The sequence below is a fragment of the Crinia signifera genome, chromosome 9 (assembly GCF_055691185.1).
Source record: "Crinia signifera chromosome 9, ASM5569118v1, whole genome shotgun sequence".
NCBI classification, from domain to species: Eukaryota; Metazoa; Chordata; class Amphibia; order Anura; family Myobatrachidae; genus Crinia; species Crinia signifera.
The window spans coordinates 62,633,186-62,652,339 of record NC_139225.1 but is presented as its reverse complement, the minus strand read 5'-3'; the positions used below and the strand labels follow the sequence as shown (position 1 = coordinate 62,652,339).

At 47.1% G+C, this 19,154-nt stretch overlaps 1 protein-coding gene across 1 annotated transcript in view; it reads left to right on the top strand.

The window, feature by feature from the left end:
* Window positions 1-9,300: 9,300 nt before the first annotated feature.
* EDA2R (ectodysplasin A2 receptor) overlaps window positions 9,301-19,154 on the top strand; it is a 49,217-nt gene continuing 39,363 nt past the window's right edge. The window contains exon 1 of the mRNA XM_083159121.1: window positions 9,301-9,383. The gene's annotated coding sequence lies outside the window, so the exon portion shown is untranslated. The remainder of the gene's footprint in view (window positions 9,384-19,154) is intronic.

Genomic DNA, 19,154 nt, shown 5'->3' with positions numbered 1-19,154 from the left:
TCTCTGAGAGAGAACCGCCCCGGCCCCTACCTCCGAGGCGTCGACCTTAACAACAAAAGGAAGCTCGGGATTGTGATGTTTCAGAATTGGAGCGGAAACGAAAGGCCTGCTTCAACGTTTTAAAGGCCTGCTCCACCTGAGGACTCCATACTGATGGATCCGCCCCTTTTTTAGTCAGGGCCACCAAGGGTGCCACAATGGACGAAAAGGCATAAATAAAGCGTCTATAATAATTGGCGAACCCAAGAAACCGTTGGACTGCTTTTAAATTAGTGGGCCTGACCCAATCCACAATGGCCTGCAATTTCTTGGGATCCATTTGGAACCCCTGGGAAGAGATAATATAGCCAAGAAAAGATACTTGGGTCACCTCGAACTCGCATTTCTCTAATTTAGCGAATAGCTGGTTTTCCCTGAGTTTCTGTAGCACCTGACGCACTTGTGCTCTATGTGACTCCAAGTCTCGGGAAAAAATTAGAATATCGTCTAAATAGACAACAACAAAATTGCCCAGGAACTCCCGAAGGATGTCGTTGATAAAATCCTGAAAGATGGCCGGGGCGTTGGAAAGACCGAATGGCATTACCAGGTACTCGTAGTGCCCCGTCTGAGTACTAAACGCCGTCTTCCATTCGTCCCCCTCCTTGATTCTTATCAGGTTATAGGCCCCCCTTAAATCGATTTTAGAAAAAATAGTAGCAGACCGTAGCTGGTCAAAGAGAACCGTGATCAGAGGAAGGGGATAGGTGTTTTTCACCGTAATTTTGTTGAGGGCCCGGAAATCTATGCAAGGCCTCAAAGACCCATCTTTTTTAGATACAAAAAAGAAACCGGCGCTGAGAGGGGATTTCGAGGGTCGAATAAAACCTTTAGCCAGACTCTCTTGGATGTATTCATCCATTGCTTTTGTCTCTGGACCAGACAACGCATAAAGTCTGCATTTAGGAAATGAAGCATTAGGAATTAATTGGATGGCACAGTCATATGGCCGGTGTGGGGGTAACCTGTCGGCCTTGCCTTTAGAAAAGACGTCAATAAAATCCTGATAAGGAACAGGAACCCCTGCTAAAGAGGTGGAATTTACCGAGAGTGAAGAATGGAAGCACTGTTCCTGACAATAAGGACTCCAATGGGCAATCTCCCCCAGATGCCAGTCTATGATGGGATTATGCTTCCTCAACCAGGGGAAGCCCAACACGATGGGTACTGAGGGGCAAGATGTTATAAGAAAAGTAATCTCCTCCTGGTGAAACAGACCAATAGATAATAGTACTGGAGGAGTTTGAAATGAGACAGCCCCATTGGAGAGTACTCCACCATCTAAACCCCGTAGGGAAATGGGAACCGGGAGCGGAAGTTGGGGAATCCCCAAGCTCTGGGCAATGACTACGTCTAGGAAGTTTCCTGCCGCGCCACTATCAATAAAAATAGACCCAGAAAACTTATATCCCTGAAAGGATAAACACCCCGGTACTAATAACGAATCTAGAGAGGAAAATAACTGAAGGCCGAAGTGAACCCTCTCTCCGTTCACTTGGCCCGGCCTTTTACTGGCCGGTTGGGGCAATTTCTCAGAATATGACCTTTACCACCGCAGTACAGGCAAAGGCCTGAGCTTAGTCGGCGAGCCCTTTCCTCTGGGAAATACGGGCTGCCCCGAGCTGCATAGGCTCCTCAGTTTCCTCTGAGGTCATGGGTACATAAGGAACTACCCGAGTGAGAGAGCCCCGTTCAGACCTCCGCTCTCGGAGGCGACGGTCGATTTTAATGGCTAACTCCATTAATTTATCCAGCGTTTTGGGTGCTGGGTACTGAATAAGGCAATCCTTAATCTCGTCAGCCAGACCACAGCGAAATTGGCTGCGTAAAGCTGGATCGTTCCAGCCGCAATCGTTTGCCCATCGGCGGAACTCAGTGCAGTAGGCCTCCGCTGGATCCCTCCCTTGCTTAAGGGCTCTGAGATGAGTCTCAGCTGAGGCTTCTCGATCAGGATCATCATACAATAACCCCAGGGAGCTAAAGAAATTATCCAGCGAGGTCAAGGCTGGACTGTCTGATGGTAGCCCGAAGGCCCAGGTCTGGGGGTCACCTTGCAGTAAAGAAATCACCAGACCAATGCGCTGGACCTCGGAAGTGAAAGAGCGTGGTTTGAGCCGAAAGTACAGTTTACAACTCTCACGAAAATTAAAAAAGGTTTTGCAATCCCCAGAAAACCGATCTGGAAGGTTCATCTTGGGGTCTGAACCCTCAACCTCTGGGGGCCGTGTCCTTTGCTCTTGGGCTGTAACTTTTAACGACAACTCCCGCACCATCTGGGTAAGCCCCTGGAGCTGATCCGAGAAGGTCTGGGAAGTGCTCATAGTAAACAAAAAATACCCACACGAAAAAAAAAAACACTGTTATAAGACCACTAATGGCCTGTTTTGTTCTGGCCGGTTATAATGTTATGATGTCCACCGGGACCTGGGGAGTGAATGTTGGTGGTGAGAGCAGGTGGTTTAGGCGTGAGCCCGCAGCCGGGACCGCCGGTTAGGATGGCCACAGCGGATGCTACTCTAACTCTATTGAGCCCCTGAGGCCGATGGTAAACCCCTGCAGAGCTAGGCTTCACCTGTGGCCGCCGCGTCCGAAGGAGCGAGTTAAGCCCGCTCCGACCCCGATGCAGCCAGGTCTTAGGAATGGACAAGGGGTAAACGATCGCCACAGGGTACTCAAGAGGACCGCTGGCTAACGGGCCTGGCTGGGAGTAGACCCCTGACTGCCGGCACCTGGCCAAACCGGGATGCGACCGAGTCGCAGACACAAGGAGGACCGGTAGAGGAATCCCCAGCAGGAAGCACCACGACTCCTCAAAACACTGTAAAGTCAAGGAACACTCCCTGCCTAATGGATTGGATAATCGACTAATGGGAGGTAGAATAAGAGGGATGACAACTGGTGAGGATAACACTGTATCCACTGCGGGGTACGACCACGGCGGGCCACGAGCAGGAACAGGACAAGGGAAAGTAAGCCCACGGAGGGGCACGGCCACGGCGGGCCACGAGAAGGAGCAGGACAAGGAAACGTAAGCCCACGGAGGTGCACGGCCACGGCGGGCCACGGGAAGAAACTAGACAATGAAAGTAAGCCCACGGAGGGGCACGGCCACGGCGGGCCACGGGATATGAGAGATAGAGACCAAAGCTCCAAAGGAGCACTTACGTGACCCACGGATGATGGGAGATGTGGGCAGAAACGCAAGCTCACACTGAAGCTGGGACACAGGCAAAAGTAGGGTACTGCAGCAGACAGGACACTGACAGGAGCAGGACGCTGGAGCTGACAGGTCACTAGGACCGAGGACCTGGGAGCCTCGGGGACCGGGAAGCAAGCTTAGGCAGTGAACAAACCAAAAGCTATAACCGGCGTCTGTGCCCAGCAGACGCCGGCTATTTATTTGATTTTCGCGCCACCTGACTGACGTCAGGTGCGCGTATCTGCGGCCGCCGCGCGAGAGCTCGGGAACGTTGCCTAGCAACGTCCCGACGCTCGGCGCTAGAGTGAGGCTTGGGACGCTGCTTGGCAACGCCCCCAGCCGCGTCACTCAATGCCGCATCCGCCGTCCGTCCGGGTGCCTTGCAGCCCGGGCGGCGGCGTGCAACACAAAGCCTGCACTTCTTAGTGGCCCTTCTTCACTTCAGCGTCAGTGATGGCATGACATTACATACGACGTGCCAGAAGAAGAAGCCACTGGGACAGGGGTTTCTGTTGGAATTATTGTTCAGGGCTATGTTAGAGGTGGAAATCAGTTCCCCCTACCATTACAGTTGGTGGAACTCAGTTTCACCCCTTTCACCCTCACTTTAACCCCTGATTGCATTATACTTTTGCACAGTAACTTGCATTTTTGCTTTACTTACAGACATGAATCAGACCCAATTCACATTATGTCATATGTCATTATGCAAACCAGGGGCGTCAGAACGTTTTTTGGTTGGGGGGCTGGTTGGGGGGCCAATTCAAAATCTCAGTTTGGCACCCCTAGTTTCTGGCTACCTTAGATGAGGCACTTGTATCGGTACGTGTGTAGTTTCACGGCGGCACACTATGCTACATTGTCAGCGTAGTCAGCGTAGTGTCCCTGCGGCAGCCCAGTGTAGTCAGCATAGTGTCCCCATCAGGCAGCGTAGTAACCGTACTGTCCGCACGAGCTTCAGCTCTGTCCCCGGCGTCCCTGGCAAGACTAGTGAGCACCTCTCACACAGCGCCGGTAACCACCAGATCTCCTGCGCTGGCAGACTGCCTGGGACGCACAAGCGTCTCATACGCAAGTGTGTCTCAGTAATTTGTGCGGCAGGGTACGCGTCCTCCCAACCTGTTCATACCCCCATGATACACATTGGCGAGGAGTTTTTTTATAAAGTGTGGCGATCGCAGCGAGCCACCGCTGCGATCCACTGAGCCCAATGCGTGGCTAGCGCAGCGCGCCACGGGAGGGGATGTGTAAAACGAGCCCAAAGCATGGCGAGCGCATGCGGAATGCACGTCAAGAAATGTGCATCCGCTCTCCACGCTTCGGGCTCATTTTCCGCGTCCGCACGCCACGCTTCGGACTTGGTGGCTCGCTGCACTCGCCACACTTTATACATTCAACTCCACACTGACGTAGATAGTGGGGGTATGAACAGGTCCAGAGGACGCGTAGTGTGTCACCTTGCATGGCATGCTGTACTAGCCATGCTTCGGGCTGACGTGGATGTGGGATGTTTCAGGAACACATTCACATCTGTCATGTCATCCATCTGAAACAATAATGATGTCACATGTTAACTGGTTCAGCAGCCATAACATACACACTGTAATAAGCGGTGACAGCGGTGATCTGAGGGATTACTCAGCACACTATATATGTAGGCCCCATAACCTTCATCTCTCAAAACTTACTGGCTATACCCCAACTCTGCTCTCGGGACTCCACGTTGGACCGTCCACCTGGAGCCTCACTGCCACCCAGAGAGCTGCTAGAGTGTCAACTGCAACCGCTACACCGGGAGAGTCAAAATACTGTACAAGATGAGCGCTGTGTGACAGAAGACTCCTTGTCAACATTCAACATTCAACAAGAATGTTTCGCTATTGGGGAGAGACCTGCATGCGGAGGTCCCAGCACTGTACTCTATTCAGACGCCAGAGACACAGTAAGCCAGATCTACGGCCAGCATGGAGGAAGGCTGCTCTGCACTTCACCCTGCCAGCTCCACTACAAGCGGGAGGGGTGTCCGAGCCCAGGTACATTTCAGGGGGAGTGGCCTAATTGTAAAGGCGTGGCCATACACAATTAGAATAAAATAATGAAAAAAATAGCATTGTAAGCACCTCTATGCCACATTTCAGCCCAGCACACTGCAGTAGTCTGAGAAGAGCAGCTGCTGCCAGGTACCGGTGGCCCCACTGAGCTACACCATCAGGGCTGGGCCTGGGTAATTAGTACACCCCCTTTTTTTTTCAGCATTACTGCACTGGCTCCTGTCACTATGTACAATCCGCAGCACTCCGCGGTGGCAGCCGCACCTCCCAAACCCCCAAAATGCCAGAAGAAAAACAGAGGTTAGGGACACAAGACTGCACCCTTCATGAAGCCACACCTATTTTCTGCACCATGCGCTGAGGGCTGCACTGGGTGTCATAAGGACAAGTGACGCCCCTGGCACCATATTCCCCAGTAATGCCCCCAGTACCAACTTAAGATATACACAGTAATGCCCTGACACCTTATTGTGATCCACACAGTACTGTCCAGGACACCATATTAAGCTCCACAGTTATGATCTTGACACCTTAACCCTTTGAATGCCAATGTTGCTGTGTGAGATGTGCAAAATATCTGCTAAAAATGCCAGCACCACTCACAGCGTTTTTTTAGGGCGGAGCAATATTTAACTAGACTTCAATTACTTGACTTCAGATAATTTGCCGGCAATAACTAAAGTGATTCTTATTACTGGACTATGGCCCTGGCAATTTTAGCGGATATTTTGCTCATCTCCCACAGCAACGTTGGCACTCAAAGGGTTGGCACATTAATGGCTACTTACTTTTAAACTTCTAGCTCATTGTCACGGGTTTCATGCCACAGACTTAATTCCATTTGGTGCCCATGGTCATCTCTCCCAGGGGCTACCTGCTACTCAGCAGTCCAGGCCCGTTTCACATCCCACGTAATTGCACGGCTCATCAACCCTAAAAAAGGCCCTGCGGTATCCACTGAAAATGTATGTTTTCAGGGAATATGCTGCAAATATTTATGAAGGCAGAAGCGATTAAACATGTGGCCAAACTAGTTCTATGAGGTTTGGCTATGTAATGCATATGCACCAATCCCTGAATGTGATAGTTTCCTTGGGCTTGGAAGTGATAACCAACACCACCTTTAGGTGAGGTTATCCAAATAGTAACCACTTCTATTGCGCTGCGCACTGAGAGGGATCCAATCGGATTCTAAACACAGAACTCCTATCATCGCAAAGGAAAGTGAAAAGGTATACATGTGACCAGGTTGACATGAGTTTTTCATGATATTTTCTTTTCAACCGACTTGCTGTAACGTCACCATCCATGACAGAATAGAGGGAGAATATAAAAGTGTGCCGAGCGTAGTGAGGGTTACGCGTTACACTAAGGGGGGTATTCAATCTTCGGGTCACGGCAGACGAGCTTGCTCGCCTGCCGTGACCCAGTCCCGTTCTCGGTCAGCTCGACCGAGAACATGCAGACGGGATTCAATGTCCCGCCTGCAGCGGGGCGAGAAGGGGGCGTGGCCGCGAGTTGCGGCCGGGAAGTGACGAGATGCAGCCGGCAGCTCGTCACTTCCCGGCTGTTCTCGGCAGAACGAGCCCGACAGCTAGAGATGTCGGGCTCGTTCTGCCAGGAAACCCTGTTCAATGCTGTCGGGGAAGACAGCATTGAATAGGGCCCGTCGAGCATCTCCCCCACGATTGAATATCCCCCTAATTGTGGGTCGACATAAACACAATTTTTTAAAAAACTTATGTCGACCTTTTCACGTGTCTACCTTTTTCATTTTACCTTTTGACCATGTCGACCTTTTAACCCTGTCGGCTTTTTGGGGTGGACCTAATGACTGTCTATATAGACACTATTAGGGAAATTTACTGATATCCATTGTTTTGGATCAGGGGTGTTTTTGGGCAGAGAATTCAGCAAATATACAAAGCTGCCGAGTTCTCTGTAATTGTATTTTCAGATAGTAAAGTCCTTCCTATTTGGCTGCCGAGTTTACACGGCCAACTCTGAAGCATCACATGGGTCAATCAGATCTGTTCAATACTTCTATGTTAAAAAGTAAAAAAAAATGTTTTTTTCAATATTGCCGTGAAGGGGCCCTTTTCTGAGCATACTGTAACCAGACCAGGACTCTTTGAGCAGGTCCCGGTTCTCAAAATACAGGGGAAAATATCACATAGGGTTTCCATGTATTTAAAGAACCTGAACCAGTCCAAGAGCCAGGTGCTGGTTTTAAAAATACAAGAACCCTAGCTAATTTTTTACCTGTATTTTTGGAAACAAGACTGTTCTGCTCAAAGGCATACAGTCATTAGGTCTACAGCATGATGGTCGACACCATACGGTCGACATGTAGGAAAGGTCGACATGGGTCTAGGTCATCAGGTCATTATGTCGACACAAGCATTAGGTTGACATGAGCAAGGTCGATAGTCAAAAGGTCGACATGGGGTTTTTCACAGTTTTTTTGAGCCGACATGTCCCGACAGGCGGTATTTAATGCCCTACCATCCACTAGGGCATGATAGGAGAATAAAATAGTGTGCCGCGCGTAGCGAGACACCATGCCCAAAGCATGGCGAGCACATCAAGCCATTTAAGGGGACGCGGTGCACTTTAACCTTTGTCCATGTCGACTGTGTTGACATTTGGGTCAAAAAAACTGTGACAAACCCCATGTCCACCTTTTGACTGTGCTTGTGTCGACCCAATGCTTGTTGACCTACTTGCTGTAGACCAAATGATCCATACCCGGCTCAAAGAGCACTGGACTGGTTATGTCAGGGAGGGGGGAACCCCATTCTGTTTATTTTCTTTGACATTTTTGACACGTTCTTTAATTTTACTCAAAGAAGCATCTCATGGATCTGACCGCTGCATGTGATGCTTCTGCAAACACAAATGGTAAAGGGTGGTCTTTATATGCAATTCATATTTTGAGCTGAATTCACAGCTGAATTTGGTCATACGAATGGTTGTATATTTTCCGATGTGTCCTGTGTCTATGGTAAAGTCTGTTGGAAGGCAGAATTACCATTGCAGAACTACCATTGGGACAGTAGGTGCATTCAATTGAGGTCCCTGAGGACTTAGATCCACTGCTGTGTTTTTTTTTTTTGTACAATAATAATTGGGTATGGGTGAAAACCGGACCAGGACAAAACCCCCGGACCGGACAACAAACTCTGCATTTTGGAGCTTGTAGCCTCCGGTCCGGGGGGTGTCCTGTCCGGGGGTGTCCTGTCCGGGGGAGCTGCCTGTCACACCTGTCACCAGGTAGAGGAGGAGGGTTAGAATAAAGCCTCCCTGTATGGTCCGGGCATGTTGCAAAAGCCGGACGGTCCGGACCACACGGGGAGGCTGTAATCACCCCTTCCCCATGTCCCTGGTGATAGCTATCACAGGGACCCTCGGACAAGGCACCCCCCGGCAGGACACCCTCCGGACCGGACCCTACAAGCTCCAGACTGCAGATTTTGATGACCTGTCCGGCGGTCCGGAGTGTAGTCCGGGTCCGGTTTTTACATAGTCCCATAATAATTTAATGATCCTGCTTAATTTGATTCAATATTAACATTTTCTGAATAAAAAGCTGGATCACGAAGAAGAAATGAATAAGAAGCTGGAGCTCGAATAAGAAGCTGGCCCATAAGAAGCCAACTTCAGCCTCGTAGCACAATAACCATATCAGAACAATTTAATAAAAACAGCAGTTAGCTGCTAACTCCTGCATCAGGACACTTCTTTACAATGCAAGTCAGTACTAAATACACAACTCAAAGTACAATACCGTAATAAGAAGTTACCCCGCTGCAGCATCTGATGCACACACCTCTACTACTACTACTACTACACACACACACACACTACACGGAGTATAGCTTGCGGCGGGCCATGTGTTACTGTTTACTGATTGTTCACGCCTTAATTTTCATGATCACGCCCATTTTGGTCCTCGGTCCAACCGCCGAAGAGGGGCGGGGCCTGTGTCAGTCCATGTATGTAATGTGCGAGGATTTCAGGAGATTTCATCAACTTGTTCCTCAGCAAATCAGGCCACCGGCACCAGCGCAGATTCTGCAGGGACAGTCTCTCAGGTGAGTGCTCACATCTGTGCCCAGGACAGTCCCGGGGGAATGCTGCACTGGAGCATGCACACATCATAGCATTACTGAACATGCCCGGGCTTATACACTCTCTGTGTGCCAGTCACAGCCAGGGTGCCCCGGGTGCCCCTGTGTGTCCCGGGTCATGTGTGCGTGTTCCAGGTCATGTGAGTGTGTCCCGTGTAATGTGAGCATGTCTTATGTATGTAATGGGTGTATGCCACTTGTCCATGAGAATGGCAAAAACGGTGATGGGATTGTTGGTATATACCTGTGAATGAGCAGTCTGTCTCTGTGTGTGTGTGTGTGTGTGTGTATGTGAGTGTGTGTGTCTGTGTGTGTGTTTAAATATGGGGTGTCATTGTGTGGTGTTAGTGTGTGTGTGTGACACTGTTAGGTGATCAGTAATACGCAGGTAAGTAGCCGCTGTTGCTCAGTGTCAGTGGTGTACGGACTTGCACCTATGTGGGAAAGGTCTCTTATCTATTACATGTATGTGTCACTCACCCCATGTACTGTGCATTGCACGGTGGGCCAGGCAGGGTGTGCTGGCAGAGGGTGAGTGAGTGGGCTGCGGTATATTTAGGATGAGGAGGCGGCGGGGATGAGCTGCTGCTGCTGCTGCTGTGACATGTGCTCCGGGACAAGTCAGGGCTTGTAGGAAGCGACCGCTGAGAGGCTCCCGGGTCCCATTCACCCCTCTCACTGTGCTATGTGTGTGTCCCTAATATAGGACCTCTGCTGCTGGGACATGTGCCTGGCATCCTGTATGTGGTGGGCGGATGAGCAAACTCGCCAGCTATGTCCTGCTGACTGTAGTGGGTGGCATGTGTGGGGGGCATAGGGGAAATGCTTTGGTATAAGGGGGGAGAGGGCCACAGGCAAGTAGTGTCCCTTGTTGCCAGAACACTTTACTATTTTCTGCCAATCATTGGCACCTGAGAATCCGTGTTGTCAGGTTTCCTTGTAATGTCATTCATAATGTATGTTTTGATGTTAGCACTAATAGTAATAAAATAAACAGTCAATTTAGAGCAAGTGTATCATTCTACTGTAAGTGCATTTTTTGTCTTTTAACACCTTTTATGTATTATGGCATTATTTTTTTTCTCATAATTTTTACTTTTTTATTATTATTTGTCATCTCCATTTTTGCCTGTTAGCATGTTTTTAACATGTCAATTGTATTCAGGTATCTATTTTTTTGGTACTTGTTTCCTAGCACGGCGCCACCGATTTTAATTGTATTGATCGGGGCCGCAAAAATCGCGTCGATCGCATCGCATCCCAACCAAATCGCATGTGATGCGATCGACACGATTTTTACATTGGAATCAATGTAAAATGGTCCCTGAGACCCAATTTTACATTGATTTCAATGTAAAAAGCCCCCAAACTCCCCATTTTGATAGCAAACCCCCCCCCCCCCCCTGATGGCTGAAATGGCCCTCCATTGTTAACGCCACCCCACTATTGATGCCAACCCGAAGCGTGGCGAGCGCAGCGGTACGCGTCCTCCGACCTTTTCATAACCCCACTATCCACGTCGGCGTGGAGTTGACTTAATGGCAGTTATTCAATGCCGGTGCGAGCGGCCGGCGAGGGGGTTAAACTGCGAGGATCACAGAAAACCAGTGATCCTCGCAGTTTAACCCCCGCGCCCGCCGCTCGCACTATGCAACGTTCCGGGGGAATCCTCGCCGTCACAGAACGGCGAGGATTCCCCTAAACTGCGAGAGCCGCGGCTAGTGCAGCAAACTCGCTGTATTTAGCCGCGAGTCTCACAGTTTTTGGAGGCACATACGCCAATTCTCCCTCGCTCAAAAAACGGAGCGAGGGGGAATGAGGGGGGGTCAGTTGAATACTATGAGCGGTGACTGCGAGCAAAAAGTCCTGCTCGCAGTCACGGCTCGTCCACGGCATTGAACATATGCCAATATAGTGTGGTGAGCCACCAAGCCCGAAGCGTGGCGAGGGGACGCACATTCACAGGTATACGCATCCGCTCGCCACGCTTCGGGCTCGGTGGCTCGCTGCGCCATGCTTCGGGTTGGCATCAATAGTGGGGTGGTGTTAACAATGGGGGGGTATTAACCTTTCTTAATACCCATGAGGGGGCATATACAATGAGAAATTGGCCATATTGGCCCTTTTCCCATTGTTCCCTATGTAAAATCGGGTTGATCGCGTCGATCGCATCGGATGCCATTACAACGGCATGCGCCTGACGCGATCAACGCGATTTTAACTTTAAAACTAATTTAACATTGTTCTCTATGGGAAAATCGTGTTGATCGCGTCGGTCGCATTGCGGCCCATTATAATGGCACGCGATGGACGCGATCAACGCGATTTTGTCTTTACCGGCAATTAAAGCTGGTAATTGACAGAAAATCGCGTCGATTGCATGCCTTAAGTACCTTAACTTAAGGCATGCGATCAACCCCGACGGGCGCCGTGCTAGGAAACAAGTACCATTTTTTTTTTTGCAACATTTCCCTGTAAAATATAAATTCTTATTTTACATATCTCTGCAAAAAGAAATGTATTTATATTTGCAGTAAAAAAAAAAGAAATTTTTCTGATAAAATTGGGTGACATTTAATAGGATGAGATATTCAGAAAGTGAGAGATTTGGTAAGAAATCTCCAGGTTTTTTTAAGCGGCAATCATTTACACTGCAAAATCAAACTGGTTTTGCTGTGTAAATGATTGCTGCTTTAAAAAAACTGGAGATTTCTTACCAAATCTCTCACTTTCTGAATATCTCATGCTATTAAATTTCACCCAATGTCTCTACTAAGAGCATGTCCCTATGAAGTGTAATCGATCATCTATCATTTTGCTTTCAATGGGCATTGCATTTGTTGGGACATCCTGAATGTTTATTGGCCAAATACTAATGTAATGCTGGCCATACACTTGTGAGATATTACGTGCAATAATTCGATTTCGACCACATCTGGCTGATAAATCGAATGATTGTATGCATTTCTAAGGGCACGCCATCGAATGCCACGTTGATAGATCTTACATGCTGCACATAACAACTATCGAATTGCAGGAGCGATCACGTGGTTTTTAACCACATGGGATTGCTCGAATGTAATCTGCGGGTGGGGGTCGGAGGGAACACTTTCGACGGCGTGGGGTTTGGGAAGAGGGGTGGCTGGTGGCATGGGAGAGGGCAGGCAGAGGGCAGCGGAGTAGTGTAGCAATATAAGTCGCTCTAGCGGGCAGCATGGGTCAGCGGTGGGGGCAGAATTGTTTAAAACACTGGGCAGCCCTTTGACTGGCTGAGCTCTCTCAGCCAATCAGAGGGCTGCCCAGTGTTTTAAACAATTCTGCCACCACCACTGCCCCCTGCTGCCCGCTAGCACTACGCTACAATGCTGCCCTCTGCCCACCCTCTTCCAGCACCCGATGTGCCATCTCACTTTTTGCACCAGAAGATGCAATGGGATTCGATGGACATCACATTTCGATGTCACATCGAATTATATCGCATAACTGTATAGGTAGCATTACACTTCTCAAAGAATGGCTGTTCTTTGGGAGGATTTACAGTTATTATGTATTTAATAAATAGGCCCTAAAGGCACATTTATCCATAATTGGGGGTTCCACGATAATTTTCTGCATACCTGAATACATTAACACTTAATTAATTATTTAATGAATGAATTAATGAATTAATTAATTATATTACTGCTTAGGACAGATAGCCAATATCCTGTCCATACACTCATGATATTTTTGAAAGCAGCAAAGCAACAGCAGATGTTCAACTTTCAGATGATTCCTTTGGTATCACACTGTAAAATATTTATTCCACATGTAATAACAAACTTCTAATGAATATGCCTTTGTTAGTGGTCAGTATCTCTTTTCATATAATCTTAACTTGTTAAGTTCTATAGAAATATTAGCATTTTTACATAAGTAACAATAGTATCAAACATAAAACTGAACAGACTGTTTATAGACCTGATGAAAATGTATTATATAAATTGAAACGTTGTTCGCTAAGGCCGTGTTTCCAGTGGTTATTTCCAGGCAAAAGGTCCATACACACTGGGCGACTATGCCCAGGGTGTATGGACAGCGATGATGTCAATCATTGCTGTGGGGAAAGCCGCTCAGTGCATACACACTGAGCGGCTTTCCCCCTGGCCGACGGAGGGGGGGGGGGGGGGGGGGAGAGACAGCGTTGCATAGCGCAGCACAATGCAAAGCTGCCCTGAAAGCCGCTCATCTGCTGTTATAACCAGCAGATGAACGGCTTTCCCGGCGATGTTGGGGGAGCGCGCAGAAGCACTCATCGCCGGGGCATACACAATGGGCGGCTTTGAGCTGAAAGTCACTCAAACCTCCTGTTTTGAGCGACTTTCAGCTCAAAGTCGCCCACTGTGTATGGGCCTTAAGAGTGACACACCATTGCACCGATATTCTACTTCTTTGTGAGGGCACCACAGCTGCTCCAGGTGTCCTTGCCACAATAAGATATGCATGCAGATGGGTCACTGATGATGACCAGGCCGGCACTCTGGAGACTGACAGCAAGTGAAATAAAGAGCAATTGGGGTTTTCTTGAGCGCTAGGGGCATCTGTGCTGTGTGGTACAGAATGCTGCCCTCTGGTATAGGGATGCCGCCCTAACAAGAGTGCTTACAAAGAAAAGAGAGCCAGTGGGCGCCTTCTGTACACTAAAAAATTTAATCGATATACACATAGATACAATACACAAAACACAGATTACATATGGGCACTATAATATACTATGAACAGACTGTATATATATGTAGCGGGCACTATAATATACTACGAACAGACTGTGTATATAGGTAGTGGGCACTATAATATACTATGAACAGACTGTATATATAGGTAGCGGGCACTATAATATACTACGAACAGACTGTGTATATAGGTAGTGGGCACTATAATATACTACGAACAGACTGTGTATATAGGTAGTGGGCACTATAATATACTATGAACAGACTGTATATATAGGTAGATGGCACTATAATATACTATGAACAGACTATATATATAGGTAGCGGACACTATAGTATACTATGAACAGACTGTATATATAGGTAGCGGGCACTATAATATACTATGAACAGACTGTATATATAGGTAGGAACACTATAATATACTATGAACAGACTGTATATATAGGTAGATGGCACTATAATATACTATGAACAGACTATATATATAGGTAGCGGACACTATAGTATACTATGAACAGACTGTATATATAGGTAGCGGGCACTATAATATACTATGAACAGACTGTATATATAGGTAGGAACACTATAATATACTATGAACAGACTATATATTGGTAGCGGGCACTATAATATACTATGAACAGACTGTATATATAGGTAGCGGGCACTATAATATACTATGAACAGACTATATATAGGAAGCGGACACTATAATATATTATGATCAGACTGTTTATATAGGTAGCGGGCACTAATATATACTATGAACAGACTGTATATATATGTAGCGGGCACTATAATGTACTATGAACAGACTGTATATATAGGTAGCGGGCACTAATATATACTATGAACAGACTGTATATATATGTAGCGGGCACTATAATGTACTATGAACAGACTGTATATATTGGTAGCGGCCAATATAATATACTATGAACAGACTGTATATATAGGTAGCGGGCACTATAATATAATATACAATGAACAGTCTGTGACTATATTTGCATGTCAAGCTTTTGTCACTGACCTTTTGACTTTCTATCTATACAGCACTGTTCTTTTACATTCAGATATCATTTAACCAATGGCGCTGAATACCAATCCGCAATATCCCATAAATCAGTGTTTTTCAACCCTTTTCAGTTTGCGGCACACCAAACAATATTTAAAAATTGCCAAGGCATCAGTCCCCCTCAAGAAAAAAATCAAACCAATTGTCCCCACAGAGCAAAAAATTGCAATACAGTAGTTCCCACATTAACAAAAACCCGACTAATTCACAGTGTCCATAGAACAATAACATAAAGCGCATTGGTCCCCAGATGAGCACAGTAAAGTACACTACAGGGTCTGTGCCAGGCTAATCTGCTTACAGAACACAGCAGAGACCTTATAACTGTCTACATTGTGGTGGAGGTATTTTCAGTGTTAAAATTATCATTGTCCACTTTTTACTATGTACCACTCTCATCAAATGATTTCTCCTGGGATCACAAATAAATATTTGCGCGTGTTGGGATGAAGACAGGGCAGGTGGCTGACATCATTTGACGCCTCCGGCACACATTGGCCCGCCCGCATTGCCATGGGAACGCACAGCATTTTCATGGGAACACCCATAAAACACTGGCCGTTCCCATGGGTGACACCTGCCCCCCACCCCTACATGCCCCCGACCTACCCTGCTCCCTGCGAAAAGATTGGCGATTATGCAAGTTGACGAAACCGTTCGCAAAGAGGACTTGCACATGCACAAAGTTGCCCCGTTCCGAAGGGACTGGAGTTACCACCCAGGTGTAATCATTTATTCTTGTTACCTTCTGTTACCCAAACATATCAATTTAAACATCTGTATAGAGCAGAAAATCAACAATGAAGTCACTTTTCCCTCTAAGTACAGATATTTACTGTGGAATATGTATCTTATTACACATTCTGCCTATTTCAATGGATGAGTCATGTTTCCTATACTGCTCATTGTATAAGTGATACACCATTCCTATGCCAAAAGGAATGAGTGTATCGGACAACAGTGTATACTAGATTTATTTTATTTACTTGGGGGGGGGGTGTTTAGGAATCTAGTTGTTTTGTAGTGTGATATTCTTTTTTTAATTACACTTTGATGGTGTATTATGTACCCTTTCCACTTTATGTTTATAATATATATGAGTTAGTTTGTTGTAGTGAGTGCCGGGCCCCCTGTGTTTGTATATATGTATATGTATGTATATATGTATATATAGTGTTCACTCTAGGAGTGACACCGGGCAGGGCACTGGGGGGCGGAAGGGGGCGTGCCCGGGCCGCCGCCGTAATGAAAGAGGCGTGCTTGGGCCGCCATTGTCATTAAAGGGGGCGGGCCCGGCCGCCACAGTCATCAAAGGGGGCGGGCCCAGCCCCTCCGAATACACTGTGCTGCCGTCAACGGCGACGCTGGGCTTCCCCGTGAGGCTGTTTTAGCGGGGCGCTGCGAGACGGGCAGGGCGCATTTTGCCCTTTAAAAAATCGGGCAGGGCGCAGCGCCCCGCTAAAACAGCCTAGCGGGAACACTATGTATATATATATATATATATATATATATATATAGATAGATATATAGATTGACTTTGCGTGTTTTAAATTAGGTGTGTAATTGTAACATCTCTGAGGGAGAGATGTTCGGCATGTCTGCACAGGCATGTTTGACTTACAAGAACACATTTCCTTTCTTGTTTCCAAGCCAAAGTTTTTGATCCTACTTGTAAAGTTTATGAAACATACAGGGGTAATATGTAATAGCCGGGGGTGCGGAGTGCTGGCCGATATCGGATGTTTTTGGAACGCGGCAGTCATTTACAAGGCAACACCATTCTAGAGTAGCATATGTATGCAGGTACATACTGTATGCTACTGTTCACGAGCTGGGCATATTATACCCCTTTCACACTGACAGAGCTGGGTCACAACCCGGAATGTGTTCCAGGACTCATCCTGGGACACAACCCGGGAATGTCCCCTTTCACACTGCACTTAGACCTGGGATCAAACTGGGACAGTGATCTGATCCTGGGAAATCCCAGGATCAGATCAGGGCGGCGGCTGATGTCACAGGATGTCAGCCGCCCGCTCTGTCTGCATCCATTGTTCACCCGTACACTCAGAGCCGAATTTCCCATTAGGCACGTGAGGCACCGGCCTAGGGGCGGCACATGTTTGGGGGCGGCACTTAGATGCCTGTGATAGTACTGTCAGCCCAAAATGTACCAATAACTGCAAAATATCCACTGTACTGAACTATATTCCATCTTAAATAGAGTGTAAATGGATAGGACATGCAGATACTGCCCCTATAAACTGTCCTACTTAGTAAACATTATTGTTGTGCCTAGGGGCGCCCTCCTCCCTAAATCCGCCCCTGCGTACACTCGGATGGGAATGGATGTGTGAGCACACGTCCATTTGCATGCAAATGCAGCCGTGCAGACGGGAAAGGGGGGGACGTAAATTCACACGGCCAGTGGGCGACTTCTGACCACTCGTTAAGCTGCTAATGTACTCAGCTTACAACCCAAAGTAAATCACCCCCTAGTTCAAAACACTGTGTTTTAGCGTAATGCATGAATTTTGAACAGATGCGATCTAGTACAAAATGCACTGCACATATCTCACCGTGTGTGGGCACCTTAAACCCTTTTAAACTGGCATTGTATTGCCATAATAATATCCTATGCAAACATAGAACAGAAGTGCAGGTGCACACAGCACCTTTCTGATTGATGAGACAACCTGCCAGTCAACCAATGGTGCTGTTCTTATTCGGGGTGTGGTGTTGAATGCAGGCAGAGACAACGTGAAACAGACAGTGGACAGTGTGCTCTAACATCCGCGCCCCGCCGCACATCGCCGGGTACCGCTGACATAATTATCCCATATGCTCTAACATATGCGATAATTATGGCAAAGGATAGCTCTTGCGTTAAGAGCTGTCCTTTGCGGTGAGACAGCGGGTCCCGGCAGCTCTCCCCCTCCCTCCATTACCCGGCTTACACTGTGCTGCGGCAGGGGACTGGTTCTCCTCCTCCCTGCACCCGGAAGAGGATTTTCAGTGCAGGGAGGAGGAGGTCACAGGTACAGGCAGCACAGCGCTGTGCTGCCTGGACAGCGCTGTGTAATTCATATTTGCAGCATCGACATTCTTGGTATGGAGACAATGGCCATATCGACATTCATCATGTCGACTCTGGCTGTGGGTATATCCCTCACCCTTAATCCTCCCACTAATGCCTAACCCTCACCTCACATATTTAGTGTAACCCTGACCCTCAACTGTTGCAGCCTAATTATAACCAACTGGTCAATGTAGAATATCGACATTCTACATAACAACATTTGGAACATGTTGACATTCTGCAGAAGCTGCCGACATCATAAGTGACATTGTCATTTAAAATGATTATTCCTTAATGTTACCAAACTTGTGAGATAGTGAAGGGTATGTAATATGTTGTCAAGAGTATCTAAAATGCTTGTGACAATTAGATGTAGATTCTAAGCAGTATTTATAAAATGTTTAATTAATATAATTAATTTCCTTAATTTAAACTGATGACATAACGGTCACCTTCTACCAGCAACAGGCATCATCAATGTTTACTACTTTAAACAATTTTTCACTGTAGCTTCCTCACTGAATGGGACACACATATCAGACAGCAAGAGCACTGCTAGCTGATATATAATAGGTCAGTGCCTGTCATGTGGCCTTCTCAGAGTGTGGAAAAAAATAGGAGTGTGCTAGTATTTAGCAGTTAATACTGTGCATTCTATAGATTTATGACAGTTGCAATAACTGTACATTTTGAATCCACACTGATTATAATAGAGCACTGTATTAAAACATAGCCAAATAGAATGGAAGTGATCTCATGTATAGTCTGCAGCACATTATTTTTATTTATATATGTGTGTGTGTCTAAAAAAAAAAATATATATATATATATATGTGTGTGTGTGTGTGTGTGTCTCCATTTGTGAT